Source organism: Lissotriton helveticus, chromosome 9 (genome assembly GCF_964261635.1).
Source record: "Lissotriton helveticus chromosome 9, aLisHel1.1, whole genome shotgun sequence".
NCBI lineage: Eukaryota > Metazoa > Chordata > Amphibia > Caudata > Salamandridae > Lissotriton > Lissotriton helveticus.
This window is the reverse complement of record NC_136070.1, coordinates 118,902,999-118,927,241: the sequence shown is the minus strand read 5'-3', so window position 1 is coordinate 118,927,241 and position 24,243 is coordinate 118,902,999.

The following is a 24,243-nucleotide window of genomic DNA, read 5'->3' as shown; positions in this document are numbered from 1 at the left end:
TTTGCTCATTCACCTCCAAAGTTCAGCATGGTTATTTTCCATTGGTGCAGCTCCCCGACTTCCAGTGCTTCTAGATACATAATATACTTACAATGGCTTTCAGCTAGCCCTCTTCTTTCATTGCTCTGTTGCCATTCACATTTCTCTTCCACCCGGTACAGCATACCACATGCTGCAGTGCGTGAGCTCACTTAAGCCATTGGCTAAATGCAGTCTGCATGACGGCATGGTTCTATTTCACAAGGAACACGTGCAGGATAGTCCTTTGAGTACCAGACTGAAGTGGCAATATCTGCTTTTTTCTGACCAAAACAATTTGTGCTTTTAGCCATTGTTACTTTTTTTTAGATTGTCAAAGTCCAAGAAGCTACAGCTGACAAGGTTTTACAAGAAAACCATGACAAAACAAGCACTGTCAAAGTCAAAATGCCAGTAGGCAATACCAGATCGATTGATTTTTGCCAATGCTTGTTTTATTTCAATTTAGTACTGTTGGTTATACTATTTTGGCACCTCAAATCTTGATTCATACATGATTGATGTCAAAGAATGCACACACCATTCCTTCCTTGCAGTGTGATTTTAACCCATTTTTATAATGCTATTGATTCGTTTGGTATACGTTACCTACATAGTTTAAAAGTGTCATCTCATGGCCCATCGGGCATGCAGAACACCAGGCACTGCATTACTTAAGATACTGTTTAGCACCATATTTCATGTCATGCATGTGATTTTTAGTAGCGACTGCAATTGAACAGGGGTGTTTGTTTGGGAGGATGGGGGAGGGGATGAATGTGCGGTGGGAAATAATTTTTAAAAAAGATCACTTAATACCACCAGCCTCCGCCTCTTCTTTCTCCGTCCACCTCTGCACTCAGCAGGAAGCACACAGCCTCCCAGTATCCCTAAACCAATCACAATGCAGCGTTACATCAGCGTTGTTATTGGTCGGATTTCTGCGGTTCGGCGTTCAGACAGGGACTTGCAGGCTGTGATGAAAAGCAGCGAGACTCCCAAGACTTTCGATGCCGCTTGGTGCAAACCACCTCTAATTCACCCTAAGATTAGCGATCAAAACAACGAGGCAGGCGCTGGAACTGTAAGGCGAAGAACAGGTTTATTTCTCCAGAGGAGAACACATCACATCAGACACCGGGGCTATCGTCAGGAGGTGCTCTAACTGCATCTCTGTGGCATGGCCTTTTATATGCTTTTTCGTCAGTTTATTACATGGTCAAACATTCCTGGCATCAGTTTATTGCATAGTGAAACATCCTTGGAATCCCTGCCTCAAGCTAGTTCCCACACAAACCCAGCAGCAATCTTCCCTCCACCCAGATCTAACAGATGATCGCTATCTCGCAGCTGGACATTCCGACAGGATCTAAAACATGTGGGATCGGTCAGATCTAAGGGGTCGTGTCACTGATTAAGTTCCGGCCCCTTTGTTGGTGAAGCAAGTTCTGTCGTATGTGGGTAATAAACTATGTCCACAGGGGTCGGCTAGTGCCTGGGACCGGATTGAGTGGCCAGGTGCAGGGAAGGAGGTTATCAAAGGGGGCTTGCCCGTGAGTGGAGGATGAAAGGATGAGCGGGTTGGGTGCGAGAAGTGACTCCAGGGCATTGTCATGCTGACAAGGTTTTACGACCCTGTTACATGTGTTCAGGCTTAATCAGAGCGCGGCGGGATGATAGCAAGGTCGGGGTGACTCACAGGTGACCAGCAGAGTATGAAATGGCCGCAATGTCTAAAATGGTTGCTGCTTACGCGCACTTAAAGGCATTCGCTAAGCAAGATGGCGCCGGCAATGCTCATATTTGTCGTTTTATTTTCTACAGTCCTCCCTTTGAACATAGTCCAGCCAGCTTGCTAGTCTATCTTAATGTCCATAATGTCCTGTATCTCTCTATCTTTTATTACTCTCATCTTCGTGAGCTCAGTGTCCATAGTCTTAGGGTGCAAGGAGTTCAGGCAAATAGAATACAAAAGTGGTATACAATGTATCCCCAAACAACAACCACATATTATTAATATTGGAACCAAGAGGATCATCATTTTCCAGCCCCATTCTTTCAAAATGCCCCAAAACCAGCTTCCAAGTGTCCAAGTCTCTGACTCCTGATGGATTTCTTACGCCAGCCTGTGGAGGTGTTCAATTTCCTTGAAAACAGAGGGTGAGTTGTCAGGGACGTAAGTACAGCAACTGGCTCCGATGATGCGGCATGCTCCTCCACGATCCGCTAGTACCACATCTAGAACAATACGGTTCTGTAAAGCCACAAGGCGGACCGCCTGAAGCTCAGCTGTGTTGTTGGTGAGGATGCCAGCAGTGACGTTCAAGGCTGTTTCAACTGCTTGAGTTAGGTGCCGGATGGCTCGGCTGATTGCCATCGAACACCATAGCGAGACGAGTTCTTTTGCCGCGTCGAAGAACTGTGATGTGGCGGAGTCTGCTTGTTTTGTGTCTTTGGAACGCCTTTCTCTGTGGTGGTCTGCAGGTGCTGTGTAGGTTGGAGGCAGAACAAAAGCGATGTAGCACGTGCCCCCCAGCCTTTTGGGAGCCAGGTGTAGGCTTTGGCACCACAGATGAAGTACATGTTGGGTGATGCAACAAATGAAGGGGGGTCGGCAGTGTTCAGAGTCTTCGTTATTTGGCAAGAGCTGTGACCCATGATCTTAGTCCCATGGCCTTCAATGCAGACAAGGCCTGAGACGTTCACCACCGATAGGGCCACTGTCAGAGTTGCGGCAGTTCGTTTCTTTAGATAGGAAAAGGTAGGTCTGGCGGGGTTGTTGTACACTTGCATTTCAAATCGTTATTTGGCGGGAATGTTCATTGGAAAGGTTGCATTCGAAGTTAGAGGGCAGAAGGGAGTGGATGTTCTTCCCGTTTTGTTCAGCCAGAACTCGTTGTAAAATTGTTTGATTGTCCCATCGGATGTGGCATTGTCTTTGTAGCTCTCTTGCAGGAGCATTAACCAGGCAAGGCAAGATCCATGAACAGAAAAGGGTGAAGGGATGAAAGGAATGGAATGTTCAGTGGCATGAGGTAGCAACCCACAGATCCAACAGTTTGTGGCATTTGCGGCAAGATTGTGCTGGTGCAATGATTGTACGAAAGAATTAATCCAGAATTCTTTGCGTCGTTCTCGGAGGCGTGGTGACAGTGACACCAGATAGTGTTCTTTCTTGGTGGTGAGTTGCATGGTGGGTGACATTGTCCTGTAAGCGGGAGCACTCTCTTCAACGATCCAGACTGTGACCATCAGCAAGAGGCAGGTGAGAGATGCTGCCACGAGGGTTATTGTCTTTGTACTGTGCAATTTGGCAAGTTTGGAGCAGTCGCGGTGGTTCTTCGGTCGTCCGGGTTCTTCCATCACCTTCAAGAGGCTCGACGACTGGCAGGACCACATACTTTCGTCTAGCGTTTCTCCTGGTAGCATTTGTAGTGTTAGCTACCGTTCTGAGACTTTTGACTCAGTTAGTGGCCTGCTTGTCGGAGCACTCTCCTTTCGTCGATCTCAAATTGTACCCTTTCTTGGATGGTACCGTGGGGTCGGGAAACTCTGCCAGTTCAAGTGTCTCTGTCTGTGGGTAGCAACTCAGGACTGGTCGGTCTTTTGTCAGGAGCTCTTCTTGGCTGTTCACTTCTTGAGGGTCCGTCAGTGTCGGAGATATCTTCTTACGGTGGTGCGCATGAAGCCAGTTTCATTTTTCTTCCACTCAAAGGGCAGTTCTTGTGGTGATCAAGACTTTCCAGGGGCCCGTCCACCTGGGTTCGAGACTCTTCGACCTCTGAAAATTTCGCGTCAGCACGAAGTCCCCAGGCTTGATATTGTGTCCTGGGCCCCTGGATACGTCTGGTATGGCTTGCTGCACCTGTTGGTGGATAAGTGTTAGTTCGTTCGTTAATTTGTACAAATAGTCGGACATTAGTATGTCCAGGACATCATTAATGGAGGTTGGCTTTGGTGCCACCCAAATGTTCATAGACATGCTGAAGACTACTTCGTAAGGGGTCAGTCGGTGTTTGGTTGGGGTGGAGCGCATTGACAGCAATGCCAGTGGGAGGGTGTCGGGCCATTTCAACCCAGTTGTGGTGACTATTTTTGCTAGCTTCAGTTTTAGTGTGGCGTTGTCGTTCTACCAGGCCTGCTGACTGGGGGTGGAAAACGGCGTGGATCTTTTGCTTTACCCCCAACCCTTTCAGTATATTTTGTATTACTTCTGCTACGAAGTGGGGGGCCATTGTTGCTCCATAAAATTCTAAAAAGGCCATATCGGGGGAAGAACTCCTTCAGTAATACCTTCGCAGTAGTTAAGGCGGTGTTGTCACGGGTGGGGTAGGCCTCCACCCATTTGCTAATAGCGCACACGATCACTAGAACATATTTTAGACCACGGCACCTCTCTAGCTGGATGTAATCCATCTGGAGGACTTCGAAGGGGTGATCAGGGACTCCAACCCCTCCCTGTGGTACTACGGTCCCTTTCCCTGGGTTGTGTTGCAGGCATACTATGCATTGCTGTACTAGGCGTTTTGCTAATTCTGCTATCTTGCTGTTATGCCATACTCTGGTGATAAGTTTGGTTGTGCCGGTAAATGTGCCATGGTCAATATGGGGATCAGATAGGCATTAGGTAGCAGCCATTTGTTTCCGTCTTTTGCCCTCCAGCAGCCTTCCTCATCGTTCAGTCCCACCCGAGCCCATTCAGTCAGTTCATCCTGTGTGCCTGTCGTTTGTATGTCCCTTACAGTCGTTCTAGCGTAAGTCCATTGTTCTGCTTGTGACCTGGTCACATACATTCGTGTCGTGGTTCTGTCCTGGGCTGTGGTTCGGGCAGTAATGTCGGCTAATGCGTTTCCCTGTCCAAAGAGGTCGGTCACTTTCTTATGTGCTTGGCATTTAATCACTGCTAGCTGCTTGGGGAGGAGGACTGCTTCTGTCAATGCGGAGACTAGATCTCCATGTAGGATGGGTGTGCCCTGTGAAGTCAGGAACCCTCTTTCTCTCCACAGGAGCCCAAAATGGTGAAACACCCCGAAGGCGTAATGGCTGTCGGTGTATATGTTTACTGTCGTACCAGCTTCTAAAATACATGCTCGTGTGAGGGCAATGAGCTCTGCTGCTTGGGCGGATCGTTGGGCAATGCGAGCTGTCTCTAGGATGGTTCGGGCTGTGGTGACGACATATGCAGCTGAGGTGGTGCCATCGGGAAGTTTGATGCACTAGCCGTCTACCCATAGTTCCCCATCTGGCTCTGGAAAGGCAGTTTCTCGGAGATCTACTCTACTCTTTGTCTGTTAGTCAGTGATGGTACACAGTTGTGCAGTGGAGTCACACCAGGATAATTTTCGGGTAGGGGTAGCAATGTGGCTGGATTGAGAGTGGTGCATCGCTTCAGAGCGTTGTGTGGTGCCAGCAGGGTCAACCCGTAACCTGTCAGTCGTGCGCTAGTCAAGTGTTGGGTTTTGGTCTGGTTCAGTAGTGTGTCGACTGCATGGGGTACTAACACAGTGATTGGATTGGAGAGCACTACTCCTATGGATACTGCTGCAGCTGCCACAGCGCGCAAGCACGCTGGCAACGCTCTAGCTCCTGGGTCGAGGGTGGCAGAGAAATATGCACAAGGGCGATGTTTGTGACCAATTGATTGTGCTAAGACGGACAATGCACATCCCTTCCTTTCATGTGTGTGGAGGAAGAATGGTTTGGAGTAGTCTGGGGTTCCTAGAACAGGTGCTGAACAAAGGGCATCTCGCACTTCTTTGAATGCTGACTGGCATTCGGGTGTCCAGGGGAAAGGTGAGGGGGTGTCTTTGGCTAGGAGGGAGAGAAGGGGTTTGACAATGAGGCTAAAGTTCAGTAACCACTGTCGGCAGAAGGAGGTGAGGCCTATCGGAGAGCGGACTTGCTTCTGATTCTTGGGAACCGGAGTGTCTAGAATTGCCTGGATCCCGTCGGGTGTTAGTTTCCTCCCTTCTTTCGATAAGAGGTGACCTAAATATGTTACCTGTGGTTTGCAGAACTGCAATTTCTTTCGAGAAACTTTGTGGCCATTTTCTGCAAGGAAGTGTAGGAGTTGGATGGTGGCTGTGACGGCTAGTGGAGTGGTGTCTGCTGCTAGAAGGAAATAGTCTACATACTGTATCAACACCACCCCGTCTAGTAATTGAACGGCATCTAACTGTCTTTTGAGTGCCTGGCTATAGATGATCGGGCTTTCGGGGTACCCCTGGGGTGCTCAACAAAATCTATATGAGCGGGATCTTAGAGTGAATCCTTAAAGATAGTGACTGTCTTGGTGAATGGGTATGAAGAAGAAGGCATTCTTGAGATCGATAATGGTGAAAGTGGTAGCAGTTGACGGAATTAGGGTCAGGATGGTGATGTCAGAAACTACTGGGTACTGTGGTACTACTATTTTGTTTATCTCCCGCAGGTCGATGATGAAGCGTTAGGCTTTTCCTTTTCCCTGTCTCTTTATGATCGGTTAAATAGGACTATTACAAACATTGCTCACTACCTCTTCTACCACTCCTGCCTCTACTAGTGACTGTATGATTTCGGTCAAGGCTTTCTCGCCCTCTGGCGATATCTTATACTGGGGTATTTTCGGTAAGGTTGCGTCTTGTCGTATTGTCACATGTACTGGGTCAATCATCATTCGTCCTACGTCTGAATCAACCCTAGCCCAAAGATGCGAGGGTAAAGTGTCTAATAGGGATGTGTCTGTCTCAGAAATGGGATACATGTGTTGGGATGGATTATCTCTCGGGTGTTGGTGATTGTCATATAAGATGACTCTGTCCGGCGGACATCTGATAGTCGCACGGAAATGCTTCAGTAGATCGAGAACCATAATGGCATCTGGAGTGTTGGAGGAGAGAAGGAACGTCGTGTCGATAACATTGTTTTCAAGTTTGAAGGGGATCGGTCTGGACAAAGGATTGGTGGAGGGCGTACCGTCAAATCCTATTGAGGTTATATGTGAGCCAGACAAGGGTGTCCGTGGAATCAGTCGTTTGGATAGCGCACTACGTGTTGCTCCTGTGTCTACCAAAAATGGCGACTCTGTGCCCAGGGCCTTTGCGGTAACATAAGGGCCTTGCTGATCAACATAGAGCTCGACTGGATCCCTCCCTTGCCCCTGCCTGTCCTATGCAAAGTCATACATGTTGTCGTAATCTGTCTGTTGACACTGGTTCTGTCTAGGGCGGTCAAATGCGTTCACTCTACCTGGCCTTCCTTCGCTAGCTTCACTTGCGTACCCTCTCCCACGTCCTCTTCCTCTCTGTTCATTTGTTATTTCCCTTATCCCTCTGCCCCTACTAGCTCCTGATAAGGCTGGCCATTGGGATTTCCAGTGTCCGTATTCTTTGCAAAATGCGCATTGATCCTGTCCTAAGTCCTGGCGTCATACATATGGTGTCAATGAGTCATTTCTAGGAGGCTGTACTCTAGGGACATTCTGTTGGTATCCTCCTTTATATTGTTCCCATCCTGTATTCACCCCTTGGAGTTGGGCTATCATTACTCTTTCCTTCAAGTCCTTCTTTTTCTTTTCTGTGGCTCTGTCATTCTTGTTTTTCTGGTGTTCATAATACTGGGCCATTTGGAGAAAAGCCGCTGGCTTAGAGGCTGCCCAACTACTTTCGCTAGTTTGTAATTTCTATGATACCTCCGGCAGCAGTACTTTGACGTAAATTTGCACGAATAAGTGGTGTCCGGTCGCGGTGGACATGTCCTGTCCACTGTAATCGGAGAACACTGTTTCGAATCTTGAGAAATACTCTGAGACATCCTCTTGTGGTTTCTGGCGGCACGCTGTTACTATAGACCAGTCTGTCTTTTTCTCCAGTATCAGTGTTTTTACCTTCGGCACTATTTTATCAGGGAGGTCCAATATAGCTTTAACTGGTTTTTGGCCAGGATTCCACTGTTTATCTAATGTGCTGAGTTGTTCCCAGGTATGACCAAGCAATTCTGTGTGGTCTATTCTCCTAATCTGCTTCCACACATCGGCTGGCAAACATAACCCGAAGAACAAGTCAATGTCGGCAAGTGTCATTATTGTGGACCCCAGTGCAGTACCTAGTTCTGTGTAAAAGGCGGTGGGATTCTTTCGCAAATCTGGACGAGATTTACGGAACGTCAGGATGTCCTGTATGTCCCATGGCTGATACACCCAATTGTTGACCACCCTCCCTTTAGCGTCCTGATGGTTTATGTCGTCATTAGTCCCTTGTCCCCTACGGGGGACCCAATACGGAGCGGCTTCCTTTATCGGCATCATGTTATCTAGCTTCTCTATTGGGGGTGTTACTGGCTTCGATGCTCTGTCTGTATCTATCCGCCCTTGTTCTACAAGGAGGCGGAATACTTCTAACATGGACAATAAGAGTTCTGCTACATCGTTGTTCTTTTCGTCTCCTATGTCGACTTTTCTATAAAGAGCCATTAGCCTCCCGGGTCCTACATCCTGATATTTCTGTTCATAGGCAGTAACTGTGTAGTAGCAGAAGCGCACAATGAAGAATCGTTTGTGGCTCTCGACATAAAAATTGCATATGTCAGTCACATACTCTTCCGTTTCTCTTCTCTTCACGAGGGTTTTGACTATCTTGTCAATGTTTGCCCGCTCGTGCGTACTTAATCGTGGAACCCTGGGCAACCCTTTTACTACTGATCCTATTTCTACTAATGTGTTCGTTGATGAGGCACTTGGTGCAAGTGGCTCGACTGGAGCGGAAGCGGTTGTGGCGTCTCAGTTGGTACCTTGCAGTTCTTGGTGCTGTACTACGGGATGAGTAGGGGCATAGGAGGTGGCATGTAGATGATCGGGGGACCCAACAAGAGGTCCTCATTTATTCTCTGTTTAGCTGGTAACTCGGGGTAAAGAGTTGAAGGCGTTCTAACAGGGCACTGGCCTGATATTTTCGATTCTTGTTCATTTCTATCAGTCTCTCTTTCTTTTATATCTTCCTCTATTTTTTTACTAGCTTGGTGAGCTGCTTTTCGCATCTCTTTATCTAGTCTAGCTTCGTTTCTTCTCTTTCGTTGGGTTGCTTCTTTCTGCCACAGACTAAAGTTGTCAAGCATGGCTGGCGTAGCTTTCTTTTTGTGGAGCGCTATTTCTAAGGTTTCTATTTTAACGAGATCAAAAGATCCCGTCAGTGGCCACTGATTTACCCGGTCCTTTCTAGTGTATTTGTGCCATAGTTTGCTATTAGCAACGATGGCTACTCCATATTTAACATACATTTCCTTGTTAGGGGTGCCTTCCGGCGGTGCTGGATGACTGACCTCTAACAAATGGTCCGGTCCAAAACCATCAAACAATTTTGAGAAGACAGGCATGACGTACAAGCGGTCAATATAAATATCTCAATAGTTCGTGGACAAAGGTACGCACTACCTGCCCTTCGCTGCCTGCAAAGAGGGAATATTCCTATTCTACGTTGTTTGCAAGCAGGGAATGTCTCAATTACTACCAATAACTTCAAAGAGCGGAATACTAGTATTCGAGCAAACAATTTCAATACAATCAGAAAATCAGTTTTGTCGTATATCACGACCTTACCCGGACCGTTATGGACAGTTTCTTCATCGTCCCCTTCCAGCGCCCGTTTGTCCTCTCACTCCAAAAATGCAGCTTTTCTGTAAGGTCCCAGTCAAGACCGCAGGTCACTCGAGAGCGGTCCGTTTGGAACTGAGGAAGTTCAGTTGATCGGCAGCCAGACGAGGGTCTCTTTCAGGTAGGTGCACTCCAATCGTTTAGATGTTCACTCCGTCGTTAGGACCTCTCTCACCGGACCCACGTGTCGCTGATGGGCCCGACGTTGGTGTGCCAATTGATGAAAAGCAGCGAGACTCCCAAGACTTTCGATGCCGCTTGGTGCAAACACCTCTAACTCATCCTAAGATTAGCGATCAAAATAACGAGGCAGGCACTGGGAACTGGAAGGCGAAGAAGAGGTTTATTTCTCCAGAGGAGAACACATCACATCAGACACCGGGGCTATCGTCAGGAGGTGCTCTAACTGCATCTCTGTAGCATGGCCTTTTATATGCTTTTTCGTCAGTTTATTACATGGTCAAACATTCCTGGCATCAGTTTATTGCATAGTGAAACATCCTTGGAATCCCCGCCTCAAGCTAGTTCCCACACAAACCCAGCAGCAATCTTCCCTCCACCCAAATCTAACAGATGATCGCTATATCGCAGCTGGACATTCCAACAGGATCTAAAACATGTGGGATCGGTCAGATCTAAGGGGTTGTGTCACTGATTAAGTTTCGGCCCCTTTGTTGGTGAAGCAAGTTCTGTCGTATGTGGGTAATAAACTATGTCCACAGGGGTCGGCTAGTGCCTGGGACCGGATTGAGTGGCCAGGTGCAGGGAAAGAGGTTATCAAAGGGGGCTTGCCCGTGCGTGGAGGATGAAAGGATGAGCGAGTTGGGTGCAAGAAGTGACTCTGGGGCATTGTCATGCTGACAAGGTTTTACGACCCTGGTTCATGTGTTCAGGCTTAGTCAGAGCGCGGGGGGATGATAGCGAGGTCGGGGTGACTCACAGGTGACCAGCAGAGTATGAAAAGGCCGCGATGTCTAAAATGGTTGCTGCTTACGCGCACTTAAAGGCCTTCGCTAAGCAAGATGGCGCCGGCAATGTTCATATTTGTCGTTTTATTTTCTATAGTTGTGCATGTTGCCCACCCAGGCTGTAATACAGCCTGAGTGGAGAACATGCAGAGTGCACATGACGGTTTGGCCGGCCGGAGACATCCTACCAAACCATCATGACCACTTAAGGTGCTGCCATCTCTCCTCCCCCCTGTGACGTGGGAGCCCAGCCCTGCCCACCTGGCTTCAACTGCAATCTGAATACAAAGAACAAAATGATAATAACTGAACGTTATTATCATTTTATTTTGTGTATTCAGCCTTCATTTAAAGCAGTGGGGTGACGTTCCTCTGCTTTAGCAGAGGAGCCACCGCTGGTGATTTTTGAAGAGGTGGATGTGCTCAGGGTGGGACTGCTGTTTTTGCAGGAGCAAAAACAAAAGAATGATCGACTTTTGTCTGCATAGATATGATACAAGAATAGGTGTTTTTTTCCTGCTACCAACCTGCACATTCATATAGCATACAGGCACTGCGCACCACTACATCCTTCATGTGTTGTACCATTCACATGCACACATACACTCAGTCGCACAAAAAACTTTTTCTAAACCCTCCACATAATAAAGCCCTAATATATGTAATATAGCAACAAACAGCTCCACGGTGAGCATAAACACCTGTACGGGAGACATTTGTGGAATCCAGCCCCAGAAAGGTGAGGGGTGGAAAGTCTAGCTAAATCCATGCCCTGCAGTGCACCTTTAAAATTTTCCAAGGAGATCTGGAATTGGGAATTTGAAGCAAGGCGGTTGGTGCAGATTGGTTGGGAGCTGTATCCACGAGGATGGGTTCTCAGTAAGTTGTTAATTTGTAAAAAAGATAAGAGCTGGGAGACCAGGTTCGAGTCTCGGCACTGGCTCAACATCCTGTGATTGTGGGCAAATCATTTAATCTCCCTGTGCCTACTATAAATTAATGTGTCCTTCACTGGTGCTCATGAAAAGCGCCTGTGTTGATGATTAAGTGCTGATGCTGAGCACCCGAAACCACTGGCTCAAATTAAGCACTGTTTCAGTGCACTTTTGTCTGCTGTTAAGGGTATTGTTATATATTAATGAATGCTTGTTGCTCTCCGTTCTCTCGTGCTTGCAAGCACGAGAGATCTTCAATGTTATTCTAGAACCCTACGTTCAGCCTTGAGGATTCCTGGAACGTCACTTTAGACGTTGGCTTCCTCAAGACTGGACGGCTCTGGTTGTGGGTGCTTACAGGAATACTTAATCTGAAATAAACTTCAGAATTGAACCTACACGAGTTTCCAGGACCGTTTCTTAACATATTTGGCGACGATCGGGATTTCCTCGCACCCACCGCCAACCAAAACTTACCAGGACAACTCGACCACCGTTCGTCCTCAACTGAACCCGCCTCCAGTCCAGCCATCACAGGTCGTATATCTTTGGACACTTTCTCGTCCATCACCTGACTCCCGGCGCGGATTTTCTTCATATTTGGCAATTTTCCGGCGCTGCTTGTCCCTGTCAGTTACTGCCTCGCGCTCTGTCACGCGCGCAACGTTTCAACTTCCTGCGCGCGCTGCTTCACGCGCATCACGCAGTCACCGTCAAACAAGCCCACCGCCTCCAGAAAATCACGCTGTCTGTTGCCCTGACAACGACGCCGGCGACCATTTTTAGCAACCTTTACTCAAATTTCAGTATTTAACACAGTTGCCGCTATCAATTTCATTAACAACTACAGCGATAGGCACGCTTCATTGCCTACCAATTTTATTTGACTTCTTTCATTTTATCAAAGCCAATTACAACACAGCGATAGGCACGCTTCACAGCCTATCATCCTCATTAACATAACTACAAGTTACTACTACTTACAAGTTATCTAATAACCACAGCGATAGGCACGCTTTACCGCTTACCATGTTCTTTTGACATTACAAGTCTTCAAGTAAATACAACTGTAGACACACATTACTGCTTATCATATTTATTTCTTTTATTGTTTTACGCTTGAACCTTTTCATTTACCATATTGATAGACATTACTTATTGTCTTTCATAAACAATTACCATGGCTTCTTCTCAACAGTTTCAAACTCCAGCTCCTTTCCTACAAACTCCTGGAAAACCTACTCTTGCTTGGCGCAATTGGTTCAAAAGCTTTGAGAACTATTTAGTGGCCATTGATGCTACCAAATATGATCCTCCTCGCAAAGTCGCTATTCTTTATGGATGTTTAGGAGTTGCTGCTCAACAAGTTTTTGAAAACTTACCCCACATTTCTGCTCCCACTGGTGAAACAGGTAACGGCTGGAATGCTTATGAAGAAGCCATTGCTCGTCTCAATAAGCAATACGACGATGAACCTAGTATTGTTTTAGAACGTCATAATTTTTTCAAACGTAAACAAAGTGTTGACGAAAGTGTAGAAGACTATATCGCTCAACTCAGAATCTTAGCTTCTACCTGCGAATTTGGTGCTGGTACAGATATCTACATCAGAGATCAATTAATCTTAACTTGTTACTCGAAGAAAGTCCAAGAGCGTTTATTAAGCTGCAAAAATCCTCCTTTATCCGAGACAGTTGATATTGCAAAAGGGATTGAACGTGCAACCTATTCATCTAAAATTCTACAAGAGAGTCTATCTCAACCTTCAGTTCATTTAATTGATCAAGCTTCTGGTTTCACTTCCATTGACCTTGTCAACAATTCCTCAAGACAACCAAACAAGAGACCACTCATTTGCTACAGATGTGGATCCAGGAATCATCTTGGCAATTCTCCTACGTGTCCTGCTTCTGGCAAAAAAATGCTCATCCTGCAAGAAGATTGGACATTTTCCCTCTGTTTGCAGAGGTCGCAAAAGATTCACCAGAGTCAATAATATTGAGTTTCTAGAAAATGTAGAGTCTTGTTCTACCAGACTCAATGATGTTATGTTATCCATTGAATGTGATTCTATCGAGTTTACTAAAATTAAGAGTCCCTTGTGTGAATTGTTGATAGGCACAATTGCAATCCAGGTCAAAGCTGATTCTGGGTCTCCTATCACCATTTTATCCGACCTTACGTTTTATGCTAATTGGAGTCATGTTGTTCTTTCAGAATCAGACGTCAATCCCAAGGCCTTTGGCGAAAAAGACATCGATATGTTAGGTTTCTTTTATTCTGACATTGCTTGCCTAGGCAGATACACATTTACTGAAGTCTATGTCGCCCTTAAGGGTAGAGATATTGTTGGTTGGTTCGATTTAGCCAGAATGGGTTTGATTCTCAAACCTGGATCCAAACAACCCATCGCCCTAGGCGACATTCCTAATGACTATTATACTAGTCATGATTCTGGGACCCTCAATATTTCAGACCTTTCCTTTCCCATAGTCAAAATAGACACTTTATTAAGTTCTTTTCCGAACTTATTTAAAAATAAGGTTGGCACAGTGCTTGGTTTTAAACATGAAATTCGACTTAAACCCAATGCTCAGCCGGTTGTTCACAAAGTTCGTCCTCTTCCCTTGAGTGCTAGGGATGAACTTAAGACTGTCCTTAAAACTCTCTGCAACGAAGGGATCATTGCTCCCTGTGACTCCTCTGAATGGGTGTCTCCCATCGTTTTAGTTTGCAAAAAAATCCGGAGAGGTAAGATTGTGTGCTGATTTACGCTCACTAAATAACAATATCATAGTGGATTGCCACCCCCTTCCCAAAATCCACGACCTTTTGGCTAATTTGGGTGAGGCTAAATTTTTCTCCCTCCTTGACCTTAGGTCTGCTTATCACCAGATTCCCTTGTCCTCCTCATCTCAAGAGTTAACAACGTTCATCACGCCTTTTGGTGCCTACAAGTACCTCAGACTCCCCTTTGGTTTGGCTTCGGCAGCCAGTATTTTCCAAAAACTAATGGACAATCTCTTTCAAGACATCCCTGGTGTGCAGGCATACCAAGATGACATCTTGGTCTATGCCAACGACTCCTTACAGCATAATCACACTCTTAATACTGTCCTACAAGTTTTGGAAAAAGCTGGCATGACTGTTAGACACGACAAGTGTAAGTTTGGTGTTCAAGAATTAGATTACTTGGGCCACTCCCTTTCTCCTAATGGCATTAAACCCAAGTTCTCTTTAATCAAAGCCATTCGAGATGCCAAACCCCCCAAGGATCGCGATGCACTTCGCTCCTTCCTGGGTTTATCTGAATACTATGCCAGATTTGTTCATGGCTATGCTCAGATTGTTGAACCTTTAAGAGCACTCTTGAGAAAAGGGGTTAAATTCGTTTGGTCTCAAGACTTGCAGAAAATTTTTGACCAAGTTAAGAAGATCATCGAAGATTCACCTGCCTTAAATCCTTTTTGTGACGGTTCCAAGTGTTTTATTACCGTAGATGCCAGTCTTACTGGTTTGGGTGCCGTTTTAGGACAATGGGTCGAAGGCAAAGAACACACAGTTGCCTTTGCCTCCAGAACTCTCCTTCCGGCCGAAACCAGGTACAGTACGATTGAAAGAGAAGCTCTGGCTTGTGTTTGGGCAATTCAGAAGTTCAAATCTTACATTTGGGGTCGGGAGTTCGAGATTTACACGGATCACAAACCCCTTATGCATATGTTGTCTGACAGTACCTCCAATAGAGCTTCTGCCAGACTTGTTCGTCTTCTCTCCAAACTCCATGAGTTTCATTTTGTCATCAAACACATTCCCGGGGGTAAGAATTTCAGGGCCGATTGCCTTTCAATAATGTCTTTAACTGATGATTCCATTGTTAACGATGATATTGAGTGTGTTGTTGCCACAGTTGATGCAGTTGCTGAATGTCAACCCATTTCTGTAACACAATGGAACTTGGCTTATAAGAGTGATCTTGTTCTTTCCAAAGTTAAAGATTTCATTGTCAACAAATGGCCCGAAGCTAGAACCCTTTCCCCTGAACTAAGAGGTTTTGCAAATGTTGCAGACGAACTCTCTTTAGTCAATGATATGGTCATGCGCAATGATTTATTTGTTCCTCCTCAGTCTGTTCGTGATCATATCATTCGTTCTGCTCATCAGGGTCACCTTGGTATTGTTAAAACCTGTCAACGAATCAAACAATTCTACTGGTGGCCTTCCATGGACTCTCACATTAGGAAAATGATTGAAAATTGCACACAGTGCATTCTCTCTGATAAGCACTGGAAAACTCTTTCCACACCTTTATGTCCCGTTCCTTTGCCGGCTGGTCCATGGGACAAAGTAGCTTTGGACTTTTCTGGTCCATATGATGTTTTGCCTTCTGAACACAAGTTTCTTATCCTTCTTGTTGATTATTACTCCAAATGGCTGTATTATTCCTTTTGCAATTCTGCTTCCACTGACAATGCCATTAGATTTTTACAGTCTATTTTTGATGTTGAAGGCTTTCCCAAGTCCATCGTTACTGATAATGGTACTCATTTTGTCTCACTAAAAATGTGCTCTTTTCTCAAGTGTCACGATATTTCTCACTTCAAAGTTGCCTTGTATTCACCATCATCGAATGGTCTAGTAGAGAGATGTAATCGCATTATCAAGGAGGGTGTTCAGACTGCTTTGTCTTCTAGACTTGATCCTTTGGCTTTTGTTCATGACAAGGTATGGGCCTACAATACTTCTCCACATTCCACCACTGGTGTTTCACCCTTTAGCCTGCTTCGTAAAAGAGGATTTAATTCTGCTCTCAATCCTAGCTGGTTACATAAAGATTGTGATTTGTCTGATTCTTATTGTTCTGTTCAAGATCGTGTGAGTGCTAAACAATTGTCAATGAAATCACGCTTTGATGAAGGTAAACATTCTGTTGATCAACCTTTGCAAAAAGGTGATATTGTTCTTGTCAAAAACCCCAAGAAAGTTTCTAAAGGAAGGTCAAAATTTTCTTCCCCAAATTTGGTTACACAAGTTAGTAAAACATCAGCCCTTCTTGATGACAGTGGATGGTGGAACAAGCGAGCTCTTGTTAAGATTTCTCCATTTCAAGCCCATGTCATCAGGGAACATGCCATTTCAGATTCCGAACATTGTGATTGGTTTGATTATACACCCTCATCCAATCCAATTGCTGAATCTTCTTCCAATCCAGTTATTGAAATCTCAGATGCCCTGCCTTCCACTTCTTCCTTACCACCGTCCTCTGTTTCTACAGTGTTACCTGTGTCACATGATTCGAATTCACAGGTAATCTCAGAAGTGGCAACAAAAAGGGCTTTTCGGTTAAAACAGTTATCCTGCAGATTGAGAGACTATGTCTTAGAATAATACTGTTTTATTTGATAATTACTCATGTTCACTTGCATGTGTTTTCTTTGTTTCCCTTTGTAGTGGAGAAGATGTTATATATTAATGAATGCTTGTTGCTCTCCGTTCTCTCGTGCTTGCAAGCACGAGAGATCTTCAATGTTATTCTAGAACCCTACGTTCAGCCTTGAGGATTCCTGGAACGTCACTTTAGACGTTGGCTTCCTCAAGACTGGACGGCTCTGGTTGTGGGTGCTTACAGGAATACTTAATCTGAAATAAACTTCAGAATTGAACCTACACGAGTTTCCAGGACCGTTTCTTAACAGGTATGCTGACAATCTGGGCCTGGCTTAAACGTATGGAGCAAGGAGGCTGGGTAAGAACTTCAGGACGCCTATCGTAAAAGCAATATTTGTTCATTTGTAGGGAAAGAGGTTTCATTTGCCAATCTAAAAAGTTGTCCTTGTGTGTGGTTCGCTCTGGTAGCCGGAGCTGCATTTATGTGAGGCCTGCATCATTCCTCGCGCTGCTAAAGCTATTTATTCGCAGTGATCTGGCACGGGCGCGTTCCAAGAGGAGGTGAAATAAATGTTTTCTCTTCCCAGAGCAGACGTTTTATCTGTCACTTGGGGTTATGTGCATTAGTCTGTTGTTTATTCAGCTGGGCAATGCAAACCATGTGTAAACAAGACGAGGAAAGGCCGGCCGTGCAATTCTGCCTCCCTAATTAATCTCTGTTTCAAAATAAGTTGCTGTGAATGTAGAGACAGCATAATGGCCCCTAATGGGGTCACCAGGGGCATTCATTAGCCCTCAGTGAGCAAATAGATTAAGGAAAGGCCCCTTTTAAAGCTCCCATTCACATGTATAAGTTCATCTACAACTGTAGTTTACAGTATGTGAATAGGGAATTAAATATAAAATGTTGTGTTGCCAATAAATATAGGCCTTCCCTTTTGTTGCCATCGTGCACCAAGGCATTTTCGAATGATTAACATTTCCATGTTTATATCATACAGTATTATTGGTGTAGCAAACAACAAACACGAGACGAGATTAGCAGCTTTTTTTTTTTAGCTCTTGTCTACCCCGTACTTAATTTCTGAAATAAATAAATATGTGCCAGGGCTTTCATCAAGAAGCCGTTTCGGCTCCCACCATCCATTGCCCCTGACAGCACTGCCAATGATCGTACCAACACAACTTTTAATCATCACATTCCTACAGGCAGTGCTTAATTTGTAAAATATGAAGTGCAGGTGCTCACATCTTTTGGGGAGGCCACACCCACTGTCCTCAGCTCCACCCACTTCCACCTGTGGCTCCAACCACTTACTCTAGTTGCTCCAACCACATCCTCAACTGTCACTGCTGACTACTTGGGAGGTAATTTTCTTCTCTGGATTAGGGTCTGGGAGGCCCAGGATACTCACTGCACCTTTACTCTCCTTCTCATCATCACCCTTTTTTCTTCAGATTATTATAGTACTTTACATGAGCACTTTACACTTTTAAGTGTGGCAGGGTATGCTCAGACGTGAGTCCCTTGCTCACTTTGCCACTGGATTCAAGCATGCCGGGCCAAAGACGGCTGGAATGCCAGAAACCGGTCCTCGGAAGCTTGTTTCCGGTCCAGGGAAGGCTCGGCTTGGCAGTTCGGGCAGGACTGTTCCCATGAGGCACAAGGTCAGACTGATTTGCATATGGCCATGTCTGAACTGGGGTGGCAGAGTGGGCTAAAGAACGGTGATGGATCAAACCCAGATCTTTTGACTGGGTGTGAGTGTTTGATTGGTTCAGATGCTCCGTCCATCACCACCCCCTTTTGTACCGCTTTTGGCCGCCATAAGTGTGGCAGGGTATGCTCAGACGTGAGCCCCTTGCTCACTTTGCCACTGGATTCAAGCAAGCCGGGCTGAAGACGGCTGTAATGCCAGAAACCGGTCCTCAGAAGCTTGTTTCCGGTCCAGGGAAGGCATGGCTTGGCAGTTCGGGCTGGACTGTTCCGATGGGGCACAGGATCAGACTGATTTGCATATGGCCATGTCTGAACTGGGGTGGCAGAGTGGGCTAAAGAACGGTGATCGATTAAACCCAGATCTTTTGACTGGGTGTGAGTGTTTGATTGGTTCAGATGCTCCGTCCATCACCACCCCCTTTTGTACCTCTTTGGCCGCCATAAGTGTGGCAGGGTATGCTCAGACGTGAGTCCCTTGCTCACTTTGCCACTGGATTCAAGCAAGCCGGGCTGAAGACGGCTGGAATGCCAGAAACCGGTCCTCGGAAGCTTGTTTCCGGTCCAGGGAAGACATGGCTTGGCAGTTCGGGCTGGACTGTTCCCATGAGGCACAGGGTCAGACTGATTTGCATATAGCCATGTCTGAACTGGGGTGGCAGAGTGGGCTAAAGAATGGTGATGGATTAAACCCAGATCTTTTGACTGGGTGTGAGTGTTTGATTGATTCAGATGCTCCGTCCATCACCACCCCCCTTTTGTACCACTTTACATGAGCACCAGTTACGTTACACTGGGCCCCATTCATTTGTTTGTTAGGCAAGGGTGAATGACATGATGGTCGAAGCTGGACCTGGTTCCTCCGTTCCAAAGTGGGCAGCTCTGACCATTATGCCACATCCTCTACCCTGGACATTAAATCAGCAATGCGCCTTTCTGTCCCAAGCACTACCACAGTGTACATTACAAAGCATTCTCCTTTTTGGTCTCAAGCTCTTCCCAACTTCTGACTGGATGTCACCTAGCCCTTCTCAGGTGCACTCGTCTCTCTCCATCATATAAGAAGCTACTGAAATCCAAGGGCCGGACTATTCTTCAGTTACCAAACCAGACCGTGTTGGTAGGCTATAACAATGGCACACCTGATTCCACAAATACCATACAATTTATCAGACCTGCACAACTAAAACAGAAGCGGGTGAAAAATTCCTCTCAGCCACTATTAGACATAGACGGGACACTTGTCCTTGATGGAGTCTAGACAGTTAATTAGCGATGCTTTTGTGCAAATACCATGTCGCAAACAAAACGTTCCTTACAGCTTGCCTAGTTTCATTTTGTAATTTTTTGTGTTTCCTATCACATTTATTGCTGCTTTGGGGAGAATTTAGGCCAGTCATGCATTGCAATCCTAAGGCCGATCCAGGCGATAAAGCAGCGCCAACTTTTCAGAGTCATTAAAAATATTTTTGCTGCATGAGCTTCTGCAGATGTTAAGCTTTTAAAAATGTCTGCTGACATGATTAATCTCCAGAAAGATTCTGTACCACCTGAACTTGTCTGAAAAGTTGAAGTTGTTTCTCAAGGCAGACTCTTATATTTAGATGGCACACACAATATTTTAAGAATACCTGTTTTAAAGTCAGCTAGCACTAACATTGTCAAACGGCGGCAGACAATGGAACAAAGGGCTCAGTTATCTCTTAAGGTTTAATTTTTCAACAGTGTTAAACAATTAAGTAAATTACACATATATGCAACCAGCCTTTTAGGGTGGTGAGGAGAAAGAGAGGAAAACTAGGGAGCCAGATATGCTCTGCAATAAGTCTCACCAAGGAGTTACTAGCCAATTCTAACACCCCACAGATCTTGCATACATTCTGACATTTTTCTAAGCTACCCAAGATGTCTCGTGTTTGTCTCATACCAAACCGATCTGTTGTTTTTAACCCCCACTACTCCCTGGCTGTCTAGTCTATGAACTTGTTCGGCATCTGTGCAGCATGTCTGGCTGGCACCATTATTTTCACAACTGAAGATGAAAAACGCGCTGCTGTTGTCCGGTGCTTACTGGACACAATAATTAAGTAATATCACCGCAAACAACAAGAGACATGGAGCGGGAAAGTATCAAGCACACTGCCATGGTAAGGGACAGATCCTCATGGGTCAGCTGAGTCAAGGGGAGTAATGTTGCCTTCTTTAAGAGAAGTGTTTTAAAAGAAGGAATGCCCATAAGACCCCTGTATTCTCCCTGGCCTATGCAGAGTGCAATTTTACAGCATACATAGTACGAGCAGCTATTGTCACATTTTGTAATTTCCTCTTGCTCATCTGTGTTCTAACCTTTAAGAGCTCAGATGCAGACCATTAGTAAGATGCTGACCACGTTTAAATCACCTTCAAAATCATGCTTAAATCAAACAATTTATAGGCGACTTCACCATTTTGCTGTTGTCTGCTTCAAAACTGGCTAAACATCTTGATCTCACAGATAATTTAAGACAATGTAGAATCAGTTTGATAAACCCGTTGCTCCTGCTTCATAGTGCAGGCATGCTCTGCTTGCTGTCACCTCATCATGTGCCCACCCTGCCCTGAAACCAGGGCACTCAACATCAGTAGTACCCCTCAATGGCCTCCAGTGTGACGCTGATTCTCATACCACAGGCCGCAGAGTAGGGAAGCAGTACCGTGGGAATGTTCAGCTTGGAGGTCCACCAGTGCCAGGAAGAGCAGCGGCCAGCAATGTGGAGTGCTGTGTGGCGGGGACATGCTGCTCTCAGTGACAGACAGTGACACACAAAGGGAGCCCAGGAGCCCCTAAGCCACCCAGAAAAGCAGCCAACTGCTCAGCCTCAAACCCACTTTATTCTGGTCACAGGAGCCCTCAGCTGTGATGGAAGGAGCTCTGTGATAATACTTTTTAAAATTAGTATTAGCCACAATTCAAAGCTTATGTGCTGGTGTTCAACATGGCTACAAAACATTGCCAAAGCTAATAGTGGTCATAGACGAGACCTAACGCCTTTGCTAATGCTTGTTTGTTCTTTAGTTTTCCTTCCTCTTCTTGTGTGTGTCCCTCCTTTGGCGCATGGACACTTCACTTATGTCCTTCCATTGCTCATTTTTCAAATGCTATCTCTTTCCTTTTGTTTTGCCACTTCATAAGAATGCATGTGTTTTACAGCTGTCTCGCTGGTGTGTTTCTCTTCACCCCTCAATGCTCCTTGTTGCGATCTTTCTCTTGCCTGTAGTTCTCTCACACCTGTTCCCCTCTTGCCTATTTACATTTCTCACCCCCCAATGTACTTGCTCCCTCTCTGTTAATTTGCTTTCACCCTACACCCCCTGTGTTGGCTCCACCCCAGCTGTACCATAAAGTAAGTAAAGGAAGTATACTTGTAAAGCGCACTGTTACCCCATCTCGGGGTGTCCTGGCCCTGTAAACCGCTGGGGAACCCGTCCTGGCTTTCCCTGTGAGATGGTCCCTCCTGGGCACCTCCATGGTGAAGCCAGGCATCCCCGGCGCTGATGGGGCCGTTGTGGAGATTGAGCAAGCTATTGCCCAGCGTTGCAGAGTGGGACTGATGGTTAGCGTAGGCACCTCGGCAAGAATTATCGAGTCCGCGGACATTGCCGCGTCGGGAATTGAACCCTGGTCCCGGGCCGATCTCTGCTTCAGGGTCTGCCGCTTCTAACCGGTGAGTCACACTTCTCCACCGTGCATGTTTCCTCACCCTTTGTTGCTTCACCTCCGGGTGTTTCCCCAACTTCACCCTAATCCTAACCATCATTTATTTTTTAAAACCCAATTCATGCTTATTTGCTTTCTGAATAATTGGGATTTTTAGGTAATTTGGTTTGAACTACATATAATAGGTACCAAACAATTCACCTTTTTTCCTTTAGAATTTTAACAATTGGGTTTCATATTACTCAGAGGTTTTGGGTGGGATAGGGAGTCTTACATATGGTCCTCTATGTATGGTATGTTTTTGCCCCAGATGCTTATTAGGCTAGCACAGCCCGTTTTAGAGATATAGCATTACTTATAGTTTCATCCACTTGCCACTTTCTCCAAGTGTCGTGCGCTTTCACTATTGTACATGCACACCTGTAGATAGGTATTGTAAGCTGATAACCTGAGTTTCTGTGGCTGCACACAATTCACCGCTGTGATCGCATTATTTGCTTTTTCGCTGAGCACATTGGGATAATCTAAGTGGCTCACCACTAGTTCCTGCAGTCTTTCTTGAGTGGAGAGACAGGTATTGAAATACTTTTCTTAGCATGGGCATTATCCCAAAATAGATGCCACATGTACATTTCACTTGTATTGAGAGGCTATCGTCAATTAGAATGCCCACATTTTTTACCACCTTTTTGGGGTGGGGGTGCCCAATTCAGATGGCCACCAATTGCTCGTTCAGTAATCATGTGCTATGCCGAACAGCACTATATCTGATTTGTCACCATTAAGCTGTAGGCAGTTGTGGGACATCCATGAGACACTTTTCTTCATGCACTCTCTGAACTTAAGTTTAGTGGCGTCCAGGTTTGGGCGTAGGGAGATCATCACTTGAGTGTCATCAGCATATGAGATGACATTGAATCCACTGGATCTAATTACTGATCTAGCCATAAGTTTGGCAAACAAATAGATCTTCTTTCAGTCCATTCCTTCTGCTTTATGTGTACTGTGCAGCTATTCATAGTGTTCGGAGATTTGCAATGTGAAAATTTATTTAACTGTGAGAAAAACAAAAACAAATCTTTTCAGAAGCCTCGTAACTTTGGAAAACTCCTGACCTTGTTTCTTCTGACGTGTATATTCTCATCATGGCTTCTCAAACAATGGGACAGAATCTCCAATACTGAGGCAGCACCTCATAAAATGAGGCAAGATTCAAGGATTAACCTTATTGAGAGTTTTTGAGGTATAGTAATTCATCCATGTTGTATAGCTATCCCATATACCTAAAGTTAGCACCACAAATGGCCTCAGAATTAAAATGATATCCTTCGCCACATTTTTCTACATTTTAAGCAAATCTTCAGTACTGCTGCCGAACATCCTTTCTATCATCTTTATAGAACAAAGACCGATCCTTCATAATTCATCCAAGACTTGAGCGCACTCTTCTGAATAGTTTCTATTATTTCTTAAATAAGAGGTACACTATTTGTCTTAGCCACTTAAAAAAGGAATGTGGAGTGGTTGGTATGTTATTTACCCGATGCCCCAACCTATTAGGTTGCTAACACCCTGTTTAAGCTTTCAGAATTCTCAAATTGATGGACAACAGGGTTGGCTCAGTTCACCTCAAAATATTGCTTGAAAAATTTCTCACTTCAGTCCTATCTTTACACCATTAACATGCCTGGCGCAGGAGTCCCCAAGTGTTCACATGGTCTTCCAAAAGCTAATGTTTTCAGTCAGGGAGTCACTGAAACCTTGCATCTTCATTGCACTAAAAATTGAGAAAATGACTTTTTACCAAATGCAATAATTTTCATGGGAGAATGTATCCTCTGACAACAAAGGAAGAGGCAGGTCCAAGAGAACATTTAGATGATATGCTAAAGAAAGGA